At 43.1% G+C, this 12,891-nt stretch overlaps 1 long non-coding RNA gene across 1 annotated transcript; it reads right to left on the bottom strand.

Moving 5' to 3' along the window:
- Positions 1-46: 46 nt before the first annotated feature.
- Positions 47-3,782, bottom strand: LOC112107865. The gene is made up of 3 exons (XR_002908207.3): positions 3,607-3,782; positions 2,633-3,573; positions 47-2,258 (listed from the first exon to the last, which is right to left on the bottom strand). It is a non-coding gene; the product is annotated as an uncharacterized LOC112107865 (long non-coding RNA).
- Positions 3,783-12,891: the final 9,109 nt, after the last annotated feature.

Here is a 12,891-nt window from a genome sequence, read left to right as displayed (position 1 = left end):
CTCTGAGCCGCTGCGGGTGCAGGGGCCCCACTGCCGTCAGCCACTGCAGGCAGCCACTGCAGGCAGTGGGGGTCCCGCATCTCTGAGCCACTGGCCTTGGAGCTCTGAGCCATTGAGAGCAGAGGGGACCTGTAGCTGTCAGCCGCTGTGGACGGTGGGGGCCCCAGAGCTCTCAGTCACTGGCACTGGAGCCATCAGCAGCTGCAGGGGCCTTGGAGCTGTCAACCACAGTGGGTGCTGGAGCTCCCCCCTCCTCCAACTGCAGGGCTTGGGCTTCAGTCGTCTCCTGGTCAGTTCCCCCATCCCCATTATTTTAGTAAAAGTCAGAAACAGATCATGGGCTTCCCTGAATTTTTTTTATTGCCCGTGACCTATCACTGACTTTTACTAAAAATAACTGTGACAAAATCTTAACTTTACTTATCACTTTCTCAAACAGGCAGTTTAGGCTACTGAAGCAAGAGATGGAAATGACTCCCAACCCAGGTTTGCAACAATCTGTGTATCATATCTATCTGATTTCCTGGAATAGCTTTTTAATTTCTGTCACTATTGTTTTTCACCCACCTCTGTTTTAAAAATAACAGGCTGCTGTCAGCTAAGAGAGGATACTGCATCTTTTCTTGAGACCTGCCTGTAAATGGCCACCTGGGAAAAATGGGTAGCTTGGGTTTCTGAGTTGATCTAGATTAATTAAATGGGCAAAATGTATTGAGATACAAAACCAGTGATTCTTGCAGAGTTAATTATGTAATAAAAAACAGAGTCTCTGCATATTCCGTCTCTCCATGTATATTGGGCAGGTGGGCTGTTTACAGTAGAGCTCTGGGGAACTGTGCTCAAAGCTAGTTCAGTTCTGAACAAAAGTAGCTATACCATTGAATCAAGTAGTTTAGTGCTTGGGGGAATCAATTGATAAAAAATACCTCTGAAACTGGAATGCAAAATAGCACAGTATGTAGGGGGAAATATCCCTGATGCAAACAAAGCCATAAAAAGATTTAATAAAACTAGAATTTTAGTAGCAATAACTGTTTTGCATGTAATAGTAACTAACTTGCATTAGCAAGATTGTACAGTAGAATAAGTGGTAATAACCAAATAAGTTTGTGGTCTGTGCTGCAGGGAGTTGCATGAAGAGAACAGTGTCTCTTTTTAAGAAGATGGAAGAATTCCTTTTACTGTTCCCCCCTTTTGAGGGAATATGGCGCTTGAATACCATGGTGATGAGCCTGGTATAAAACCTGGATAACTATAGGTCATGTGTCAGAATTGGTGCATGTAGGGGAAGAGTGGGCAGTTGTGTATGAGTGACTGGTTTCCCTGTTGTTTTTGTAGTGTAGCATGTGCAGTGCCTCTGAGAGGAAAGTGCTGAGATATGAAGAAGACCCGTTTCCCACAGTTGGAAAGCTTTTATTCAAGCTTTTATTGGAGAGAGGAGTTTTTGTTTTTTGTAAAAAGAAACTAAGTAGAGCTGTGACAGGTCCTGAAAAGAAAGTATTGCAAAATGTTGACAACCCAAATGTTTCTTCTGCAGGGACAGAATTGCAGGATTTATTTATTTCAAAAGACTATCCTACTTCCTCTTTTAAAATTTTAAGTACAAACTGGCAATATGCTTCCATTTAAGATTAAAACTGTTTTCTGTTCACCCTTTGAGTTTTGCAAAGCCAATTGCAGTGGATTCTCTGGTAAGGCAGAGGAGAATTGATCTGCTGCTGTGGTATTTGTCCCTGGCAACTATTGGAGGGGCACTCAAAAGAGCCCATGGAGTTTTAAAATATAACCCACAGCTGACCTTGTCTTCAGTACAGAAGTGTAGCCTGCAGAGAATATACAGCTCAGCATGCCATGTTCTGTCCTGAATTGAATTATTAAACCAAAGTGTGTATTGATCCATGTGGTGGCTTAGTCTCTTTGATCAGGATGGGATATTGCATGCTACCATCAGTAGTGTCTGAGAGTGGCTGAACTTTGCTTCATTATTTAGTAAACTCGGTGGGGCCATTTGTCCCCTGGCAAGTTGATAACGTGACCCTCTGTTGAGGCAAAATGTGGGCACCCCTAATATAATGTAACCAAGATGGATGTATGGATAAGTAGTTAAGTGTTAGCAAGTAGGGCATATCCAATAGTAGTCTTGGACATGAAAACCTGTGATCTAAAAGATGGTGATTTGAAATAAATTCCAGCCATTAAATTATTATTAAAAGAGGAAACATACCAAGAGAAGACCTTAACTTGATCATGTCCTAGGCCTGGTCTACACTAGGACTTTAATTCGGATTTAGCTGCCTTAATCCGAATTAACCCTTCACCCGTCCACACTACAGAGCCAGTTAATTCGAATTAAAGGGCCCTTTAAATCGATTTCTGTACTCCACCTCGACGAACGGAGTAGAGCCTAAATCGATTTTGTTAATTCGAATTAGGGTTAGTGTGGACGCACACCACCGAATTACTGTGTTTAAGTTAATGGGGTAGTGTGGCCGCACACCACCGAATTAATGTGGTTTAAAACCGAATTAAGGTGCTTAGTGTGGCCGCGCACAATCGAATTTATACAACCTGTTTCCCAAATTCGAATTATCTAAATTCGGATTAATCCTGTAGTGTAGACATACCCTTAGACATACTAGATGGTATTAGACCAGCCTTATACAATTACGAAAGTCTAATCGCCAGTCTTTTACCATAATAATGAAAACACTGTCTTGCTCATATTTCCAGAATATGTACTTTTCCTAGCTGAGTAGAGTTTTGCAAGACTGTGTTACACAGTTACAATGAAAACGTGAAGGCTATCGGCTTGTTGCTGCCAACGCAGACTTTCTGGTGTACTATCCTCCAGGGGTGACTAAATTTCCAAAGACTGCTCACAGCAGCAATGTCAGAGATCCTGCTGCCCTAAGGCCACTGAGCTGTGGTATGGTTCCCCCCCCCCCCCCCCCAAGCCCTTGATTTCCTTGCTTGCAAAACAAAGCAGAAAGTTCAGATAATGTGATGGTTGTCAAGTAATGCCATGCTAATACTAGGTCTAAGCAGTGCTAAGTCTAGATCAGAAGTGTGGACTGTGCAGAAACCTGTGGTCTGCTTTCTTGCTCATTGGTGCTGCTGGAGAAGTTCTAGCCAGTACCTATGCTGTGAATTGCAGCTCCTGCTCGATACAGCTGGCTGTTAAGGACCTTAGCAGCACTAAGAAATCCATGTGGCAAGTTTTTGGGAATAGAGAGCTGTGGCAAGCTTCAGGACAACGATATTTTAAACAGGACTTCACTACCAGCTCTGCTGTTAAGGTTATTTTCAGGGTTTTATGGAAGAGAACAGAACCTTTTCTGGGGAAGTTTGTCAGTGCTCTTAGAGACCCCTTTTTTCCCCGCATTGCAGTGACCATCCTTTCAGCTGTGAATGGAGTCTAGCTGAGATTTCCTCCCAAGCCCATTCGTACAGCTTTTTACTTGAGCCAGAGGGCTAGATGTTGGGCAGTTCAAGGTGTAGCCTTTCCTCCCAAAGGTTCAGCATGTTGCCTCCACAGTATGGCCAGGCTAAGGCACCAAGGGCCAACAGTGGTACCTGGGTGTCTCACATAGCAGTGCAGAATGCTACCTATGGACACCCCCACACACACGTTTTCCTGAAGTTTGACTTCAGAATAATGTGTATACATACACAGCATAAATAAAGGATATGTCTGGCACTAAACCTACGTACCAAGCAGTCACAGTATACCCAAAATTCTCTAAGGCTTACCTTTTATCTTTACTGTCAGATGTTCTAACATGTCCTGTGTAAATTCTGTTTTCTCTCAAACTGAATGTGTGTTTGCAGGGCAACTAAGAGAATGTTCATTTGTGAAGCCCTAGGCACAAAGAACTGCATGGACAAAATGAGGAAGAGTGGCACAGGCCCACAAATCAAGTCTTATAGAGCTAGTATTCTAATTATGCATGATTCAAAATGTCTAGTGTTATATAGTTATTACCAGTAAATTCAGATATGCATTTATTCATAATGAAGCAATAGGAACTAATATACCAATAGCTTGAACTTACTGCTTTGATTCTCAAATGTTGTTTTTAGAGAATGCACTGCCTCTGTAGAGAAAGGGGCAGATTATACAGATAGGGACAGAAGCATGGCACCAAAACTGCATATCAGGAACGAGGATCAGAACTCGCCTTTTTAACCTCTTGCCTGGTTCACATTAGTGCCCTGAGCATGTAAAAAACAGGGCATGAACTAAGTATGTTTAGTGGCGAGATGAGGTTTCTCAGCTGCTGCAATTGTAGCAAACAGAAAGGTGCAGAGTTTCCCAGGGTGTGGGGAGGGCAACAGGTGAAATCCAAGTTGGATAACATAAAAACTGACTCATAGTAAACTGAGTGTAGGATTTGCCTGACAATAGGTGAAAGAGGTCTTGACCTAGTGAGGTAAATTCTTTGGAGGGGGTTGAAATCAATAAGCACAGTCCACATATTTCAGGTGTTGAATAGCTTTTTAATAGTATTTTCAGGTAACTCTTTCTTTAGCCACATAGGCCGCTGTACTGAAGCATACTGGTATGAACCAGCAGTTATGGCACCCTGTAAGAATGAACCTGAAATTTTTGACAAACTTGTGTGTTTATTTTGTTAAGCTCTGTGACTAAAATTTTTTAAAAAGTTATAAAATGAGATTTGCTAAATGGGTGTCTTGACCTCTAGCAACATAGGTGACAATATGTTTTGTTCTTAATTTCACTGATTAAAAAGAGTGATTGACATGAGAGAACTAATAGAAATCTATTTGTTTGCAAACTTTTACTATGTTTTCTGTAAAGAATATTTCTCGAGCCATTTTCTGGGTGTTTGGGGAAAATTTCTGCTGAGAATGTACAAAAAAAAAATGTTATGGTATCTGTAGCAGAGCTCAAGAACTAATGCTGCTTTTCCTAGACTGAAGCATGTAAACTCATAGAAGCTCTCAGACTGAGACAAGTAGTTTCTGAGATTCCTTACTTCTATCTTATTATGGCTACATCTAACTTTGCAGGAGGACCTAGTTTATGTGAAAATCCCTCTGTCAGAAATTCCCTCCTGTTTCTTTGAAGAAACAAAATGGGGCAAGAGGAAGGGTTTATGAGTCAAGTTAACACCTGTCTACATTCTTAGCCAGTGTAATACAAGCACACCCACACTGCAGGCTTGGTGTGGGGGCCATATATTTTTTTTCCTCATTGTTCTTTCTTTAGATATACAGTAGTTGCCAAATGCAAAAGGGAATATTAAGGTTTAATCTGTGATGACTGTATTTTATAGTATCAGAATATGGTTGAAATTTTTCCTTTGGGCCAACTTCTGTAGGCAAAAAGGAATGGTTAAAACATGTTTAACCCTACTGGACATCCTTCAGGACTACTCTTCAGTTTAAAATCCTGCATTAGTACTCTTCTCCCCCCCCGCCCAAATAAGGCCTGGTCTGCACTTAAATTTCAGGTCAACATAGTAACGACACTCAGGGTGTGAAAAATCAACACCCCTGAATGTTGCAGCTATACTGACATAAACCCCCTATGGCTAGATAGACAGAAGAGTGACAGTAGCTAGGTTAAGAATTCAAGTTGGAGTTACTACAGTGACAGAAAAAACTCTCTTCCATTGTTGTAATGTACACTACAGTGGTGCCACTGTAGTATTTGTAGTGTAGACGTTGCCTGAGGGGTAAGCAGTTAGTGTATTTACAAACACACACTTATTTCCCTTCTAAACAAAAAGGAAATAAAACTTCCTTCTAAATAATCTTTGTGAGGAGCATGGTGGAAGAGCAGAGGAGAAATGTTGAAGGTGGTCTTCAGCTCCAACATAGGAAGGGGATAGAGTAGATGCCTTTAAAAAAATTTTTTTTGTCCTTAAGTTTGGAAACTAGGTTAGAGAATACTGAACTTCTAATAGTATGATCACATTTTTATTGTACTCAATAGACCATGCACAGGAAAGATTAGTGAAGGAATTTAGTGGTAACACTGGAAACCATTTACTCCATTGCATAGTGTGTTTTATGTGGTTATACTGAAAATTTCTCCCTGTATATAGCTGAAGTTTTCCAAAAGGCAGCTTGCTTTTATATCTATGCATCTTTGGGGATTTGAAGAAAAGACTTTATTCTTTTGACACTGTAAAGAGGAACTGTTTAAAAATGAACTTGGAAACTCTGCACCTGTATACAATTTTTTTTAGCAATAAAGCAGCACGGGCTGAGAATGCACTGAAACCTCATTGTGTGTCATTTTGTTAGGGGGGAAAAAAAAAAAAAGACAAGCTAGAAGGTAGCCATGTTGTTTCAGGTGGAGCTGGTAGTTCTGCCTAATAAGGTTACCTGACCCTTCTCATTAGAAGACCTTGTTTTCAGAGTTATAAACAACTCTGCCAAAACTTTAATGTGCCTCAGGCTGAATTATTTTGAAAAACTTCAGCCAAAATGATTCAGCCATTTACAAGAACACAGCTAGGGAAATGTACATTGTTTTGCACACATTTAAAACATTTCTGATGACTTTTTCTTTGAAAATCTCTAGCACCCAATTTGGCAGGTGGCCTTTGTCAGGGATGTGTCATTTGCCTTTCCAATGAAAATCTGCCCAAATTTGTTCAAGTTAAGTCATTTTGAAAAATTACAGTTTGCTCAGTTTCAATAGATTTTAGCAGCTACATCCCCTGATGATTCGGTCCACATTGGGTATGCTCCAGCCCAGTGTTGAGCAGGACTATCTATGCAATTGTAGCTCTGGACTGCATTGGGTAATTCTGTACTCACACCACGCACCCCTACCCCCACCCCCAGGAGGAAGTTGCCTGATTTGAATGCAGAGGGAACAAAAGCTCAGTGTCATTAGGACAGGTAGCTCAGGAGAGGGGGACAGAAACGGGGACTGAAGGGGGAGAGGGAAATTGAAACTGGGAGTTGGAGTGGTGAGGGAGAATGGAACTGAAGATCAGTGGAGTTGGGGAATGAGATCAGATAAGGAACGAGCATGTATACGTGGGACAAGTGGGACTGTTTGGACAAGGAGACTGGGACAATGATTGGAGGTGATGGGCACACTGGGAATGGCTAAGTAAGGAAGATGGGAGTGGGATTAGGAGCAGGGAAGAGATGGAACTGGGACACAGAAGGGATGGAAAGGAGTCTGTGACCATTAGAGAACAGTCTCCTCCAGAGTCAGGAATGGAACCCAAGATTGCTTTCCTCAGCTGTCAACAAATATCTGGGAAACCCACTGGCTGAGTGTCCAGTCCCCATTTAGCACTGGTCCACAGAAAGGATGAGACCCTACTATTGCTAATCAGTTACTGTGTTAGCTCAACTGGCAGAGGTTGGTATGGTAGATGTAAAGGTTCCAACACTGCTGATAACATGTGTGGGTGTTGATATCATGCCACATGATGGAATTTTGATTTTTAAAAACCTAGGAACCTACCTACACAAACTACATTAACCTTGCAGAGTCAAATACTCAAGTTAGGAAATGCCAGAATTAAGGTTTCCTGTGCAATGTCAGTTCATTCCCCTTGTGTGCATGCATTGAGAGAGTCTTTAATTACATGATCACATTCTGTTTTTTCCACAGGAACCCCTTCCTCCTGTCAGTGCACAGGATAGACATCCTTTGGCAATGAATCAGAGTTGTGTACTGAAGGAGGCTATTACCGATAGGACCCAGCCTCATTTGTTGCAGAAGTTGGAAAGCATACACTGAAAAAGGCAGTGGAAGGCAGAAAGAGAGGGAATGGTCTTATGGTTAAGGCAGTTGAATGCTGCTCTGGAGAATTGGATTCTGTCCCATTCCTGTGATGCTAGGCAAGTCCCTAAACCAAAAACTTCTCAAAGGTGTTTTTGGGTACCCAGTTTGAGACACCTAGGTGCAAGGATGTCAGTCTGCATGGGAATCCCCTTCTCACATCCACCTCCTTTCTCAGCTGTGGCATTCATTTAAAATCATACAGATGGGCTCCACTACAGTTGTTGCTACACATCAGTCCTCAAACTTTGAGCAGTACCTTAGGCTTTACTTCCATCTCCTTCAAGGCCAACCACAGTGATGTTGGACAACTGAATGAGCATGTATTATATAATCTGCCAAGGAGGAGCAAAATCCTGATCCTTACGCAGAGCTGGTGAGGCTATGGAACTAATGCATAGCTCCATAAATACTTATCTCAGCAGTCTCTCTGATGGCATTATAGAACATGATTGATTGCAGACTTGCTGAGCAGATTTTTCCATCAGGACCACAGGCAAGAGCTGCCTTACCTGGGGTCTTCTGCAGGTAGACCGCCGCCATATTTTCCAACATTAAATGTCATCAGTTCTTAAGGTGGTGGAGCATGGTTGCAACTCCTTGGGAGCCCCCTCCTTGTCCTTTGGGTCTCTTATACACCTTCCCCTTAATTCCACTGATCCACAAAGCCCTGCTCAAACTGAAATGAGAAAGCAGTGACCATTTTCATAGCCCTGATGTGGCCGACCTGGCAACATGTCTGCCTCTTTTCTTTCCTCTCGTGACAGCCCCACTAACCCAAGGAGTTGAACTCCATAACCCACCCCAACCTATCATCTCTGCACCACAAGGCCTGGCTCCCTGATGGTTCTCAGGCCTAAAGCAGGGATGTTCTCCTGACGTCCAGGTCAGTGCTATTAGACTGAAAATTTACCACACAAAAGACTTACCTGCAGAAGTGGAAGCATTTCCAGAAAGTGCACCCAATGCTCCATATCTCCTACTTGTGCTCCTGTGATATCCATCCTCAGCTACCTCCTAGACCTGAAATTGCTAGGGTTGTCCCTGACCTTGATTCATTTAGCTGCCATCACTGCACTCTACTTGTCAATTGACGGTTTCTTGATCTTCACATATCCTACAGCAAAATTCGAGGGACTCCTTAACCTGTTGCCTTCAGTGTGGGACCCTACCCCACCCTGGGACCTCAATTCAGTGCATTACATATTAAGGGTACATCTACACTAGAATAAAAGACCCTGGCTGTGGCTGGCCCAGATGGCTTGACTCAGGCTCATGGGGCTTAGGCTGTAGGCCTAAAAATTGCTGTGCAGATGTTTGGTCTCAGGCTAGAGCCTGGGCTCCGGGACCTTCCCCCCTTACAGCGCCCCAGAGCTTGGGCTCCCGCCCAAACAGCTGCACAGCAATTTTGCAGTACCCTCTTACCCCCACCCCAGAGCCACTTGACCTGGGCTAGCCATGGGTGTTCAATTGCTGCATAGACATAACCTAACAGGGCCTCCTTTTGAGCCCAAGGTGACCAGCTCACTGCTCCGTCTGTCCTTCAAGACTTCATTCCTGGTGGCAATCACCTCAGCCAGGCTAGTGGAACTAGGAGCCCTCAAGCTGATCTCTCCTCTCCCATATACAGTTTAGCCAGACAATTATATTACATCCCCACCTTTGCTTCTACCTAAAGTGTCAGAGTTCCCCATCAATCAGGATATTTAACTGCTGGCCTTTTCCCTAAGCCCTACTTGCTCAGGGAAAAGACCAGCCTCCACCTACTGGATGGAAGATGAGCCCAGGCTTCCTCCCTTCACTGAACTGAGCTCTTCAGAGTTCCCCGTGGAGGCTTTTTGTTTCCTTTGCTGAGAGGTCAAACGTCTCTTCTCAGATTTAGTGGTCCTCAGGTTGCATTTTGGCATGCTATGAGTCCACTGGTGTACACCCCACCTCCTAGAGTCTCACTGCTAACTGTACTGGGGCTCAATCCACTTCCATTGCCCTCCTTAGGATGGCACTCATTAATGACATTTGCAAGGCAGTCACCTGGCTCTCAGTTCACAAGTTTTCACAGCATTATGCCTTACTCCATGCTTCCAGAGTGGGCGTGGCCTTTGGTGAAGCTGTTCTACACTGTGTACTGGATCACCCTCCTCCTTAAGGTACTGCTCAGGAGTCTTGTCACATGGAGCACCCCAAGGGACAATAACTGAAAAAGGAGAGGTTACTTACTTTGTACCATAACTGGAGTTTTTTTGATATATTTTGTCCCTATGGGGTGCTCCACTATCCCACTTCTTTCCCCTCTGCTTCGGAGTCTACCATGCTCTACAGCTGAGAAGGAACTGGAATGGTGCAGGTCCTCTCCTCCCTATACGCCCTTGTAGTCAAGCAAAGGGAGATGTACAGCACAGGCACAGACCCACAGGCTTCCCTAACACATTTGAGTGCACAGGATTGTGCACATCCCTCATGTGAACCACCCCTACAGACCAAACATGTCAAAGAATAATTACTGTACAAGTAAAAACCTCTCCTTGCATAGGCCCTCTTAAAATGGTAGTCCCTAACTTTTGAGAGCTTGACTTTGCAGTCTTAGTGTTCTTTTAATGTAGCTTGTGCATGTGATATACAAAATAGAATAGTGGTTCCCAAAGTGGGGTCTGTCCCTTAAGGAGTACTGCAGTGGAGCCAGAATGGCATTCAGGCACTTTTAGCACGTCCTGCACAGTGTTACCTCTCTCACACGAGAAATCATGCTGGTGGAAGGGGCACTGTGGTATTACCAGTACTTGCCCATTCAAGACTACATCATAAAATTTTAGTTAAAAGTGAAAAAGGGGTGATGTGATAACCTGTAATAATTGCAGAATCTTTTTTTTTTTTTGGTTCCTTTGGGAGTCTTAATTATAAAATGTTTTAAAAATAAACTAATCTAATAGAATAACATGAAACTTGTGTATAAAAAATGAAGAGTCCAGGCAATTTCTTCAGATGCCAAAGGTTGGCAAAAAGTATGGGAACCACTGAAATAGAATGACCATTTGCCACTCCATAAAAGCAGATGAATGTGCAATTATGGCCTCAGCGAGCATTAGTCATGCCTCTGTATTTATATTTTCCTCATACAAAGCTAACAGGAGATACGATTTTGCTTAGTGACTCCAAAACAGCTAATTTATGAAAAATGTTGTACCAGAATCATTAGTCTGATTGTTTGCTTTATCAGTCATCTTTTACCACTCTGTCCTTGCTCCATTTTCTTCTCATCTTTTGTCTTTAGGGATAAAACTACCAAGCTGTAGCAGTAAGGTGTAGTCTTCCTGTTTGCCCTTTACACTAAACACAACCTCTGAAAGTCAGGCCATACGGGTGTATTTCAAACAGACCTCGGGGTGCTTAACACCTCTGAAAAATGCCAATAGTCTGTTTCTCCTTTTATGCCAGAGGGCTGGAGATAAACATTCAGTTAAGCTTAGTTGTCACTGTCATTCTCCCTTTCAATTATTTAACCTTCATAGGCAGCATTAAACGTGCAAATAGCATGGTAAGAAGAGAGTTATAGCTCCTTTCAAAGCTTTCCCTGTGCAGCTGCATTAGTCTCAACTCTAGAAGTAGAGAATTAACATCTCAGCAATGTGTAGTTTAATTTCTCCCAGCCCTGACTAAATATTGCACAATGAAACTGTAAACATTCTAACTGTAGTATTACAGATAGCCTTAATAGGCCTTTCTGTACTCTGAGAAGCAGGAGCAGAATTCTTTAGCAAGCCTTTTGTTACAGCAGACTAAGTTCTGCAATAGATCTCACACACGGTAAACTACGTAACACAAGGAATAGCAGATTGACTGTACATTCAAAATAAGCTGCATATGGTACAGTTAGAGTTCTTGGGTGGCAGGGGCTGCTCAGCATTGTGGAACAAGCACAAAGCACTGGATGTTTCTGATAAAATAGTTTAATGTTGACACAGTGCAGTGTTTAAAGTTTAAAAAGTCAACATCCTATTAAGATGTATGGGGCAGTTCATACCTCACAGCTATTGTATTAAGTTGTCTGCAATAATGACTGCCTGAATCTATTAATTTACATTCATTTCACCTATAGAAGGATTTCTTCAAACAGCAGAGTGGGATTTTGTAAGTAGAAATTTAGAACAGGAATGTGCCATAGAATACAGCAGGCTTTAATTGGAACTGAAGAAACATGTTAAGGCTGAAACAGATTGTCCACAAAGAGGACTGCAGTCTAATCAAGCAGGATTAGTTTCTCCTCAGCACTGGAGGCCAGTGAAGTATAATGGGGAATTAGCATGGCAGAACATCCTCTACTATTTAAGGCATTTCCCATTACAGCATTGTTACAAAGTCATGAGTTTACTTGTCCATGTACAATATCTATTCACTCCACCGTAGAAAGAAAGAAAAAGCTAGTTTTACTTGTTCATTGAACAGTTACTCTTCCCAGGAAAGTAAAATATTGCAACAGTGCACTATTTCTATAACTGTAGCACCTAGGAGTCCTACTCATGGACCAGGACAGCGTCACCCTTGCTGCTGTACAGACAACAAACAGATGATCCCTGCCCCAAAGAGCTTACTATCTGAAACCTGCTCTACACTGAAAAGTTAGCTAGGTTGAGCTAGGTCACGTTAGGGCACTATTGTTAGGTCGACCTCTTGCACCTTCCCCCCCCCCCCCCCCCGGTCCCCGTGTACATGCAGAAGAATTCCTCCATTGACCTAGCTACCACCTCTTAGAGGTGGATTAACTACATACCAAGTGAACCCCCCTTCTGTCAATGTAGGAAGCATCTATGGCTCTACAGCTTCAGAGTAGACATGGCCTAAGACAGTGGTTTTCAACCTGTGATCTGCAGACCTCTGGGGGTCCCCAGACTATGTCTAAGGGTACGTCTATACCCAGCCGCTAGTTCGGCGGCTGGCAATCGAAGTTCTGGGTTCGACTTATCGCGTCTTGTCTGGACGCGATAAGTCGAACCCGGAAGTGCTCGCCGTCGACTGTGGTACTCCAGCTAGACGAGAGGAGTACCGCGGAGTCGACGGGAGAGCCTGCCTGCCGCGTGTGGACCGAGGTAAGATCGAACTAAGGTACTTCGAACTTCAGC

The sequence above is a fragment of the Terrapene carolina genome, unplaced genomic scaffold (assembly GCF_002925995.2).
Source record: "Terrapene carolina triunguis isolate 2854851 unplaced genomic scaffold, T_m_triunguis-2.0 Scaffold96, whole genome shotgun sequence".
Lineage (NCBI taxonomy): Eukaryota > Metazoa > Chordata > Testudines > Emydidae > Terrapene > Terrapene triunguis.
This window is presented reverse-complemented; position numbering and strand designations above follow the sequence as displayed.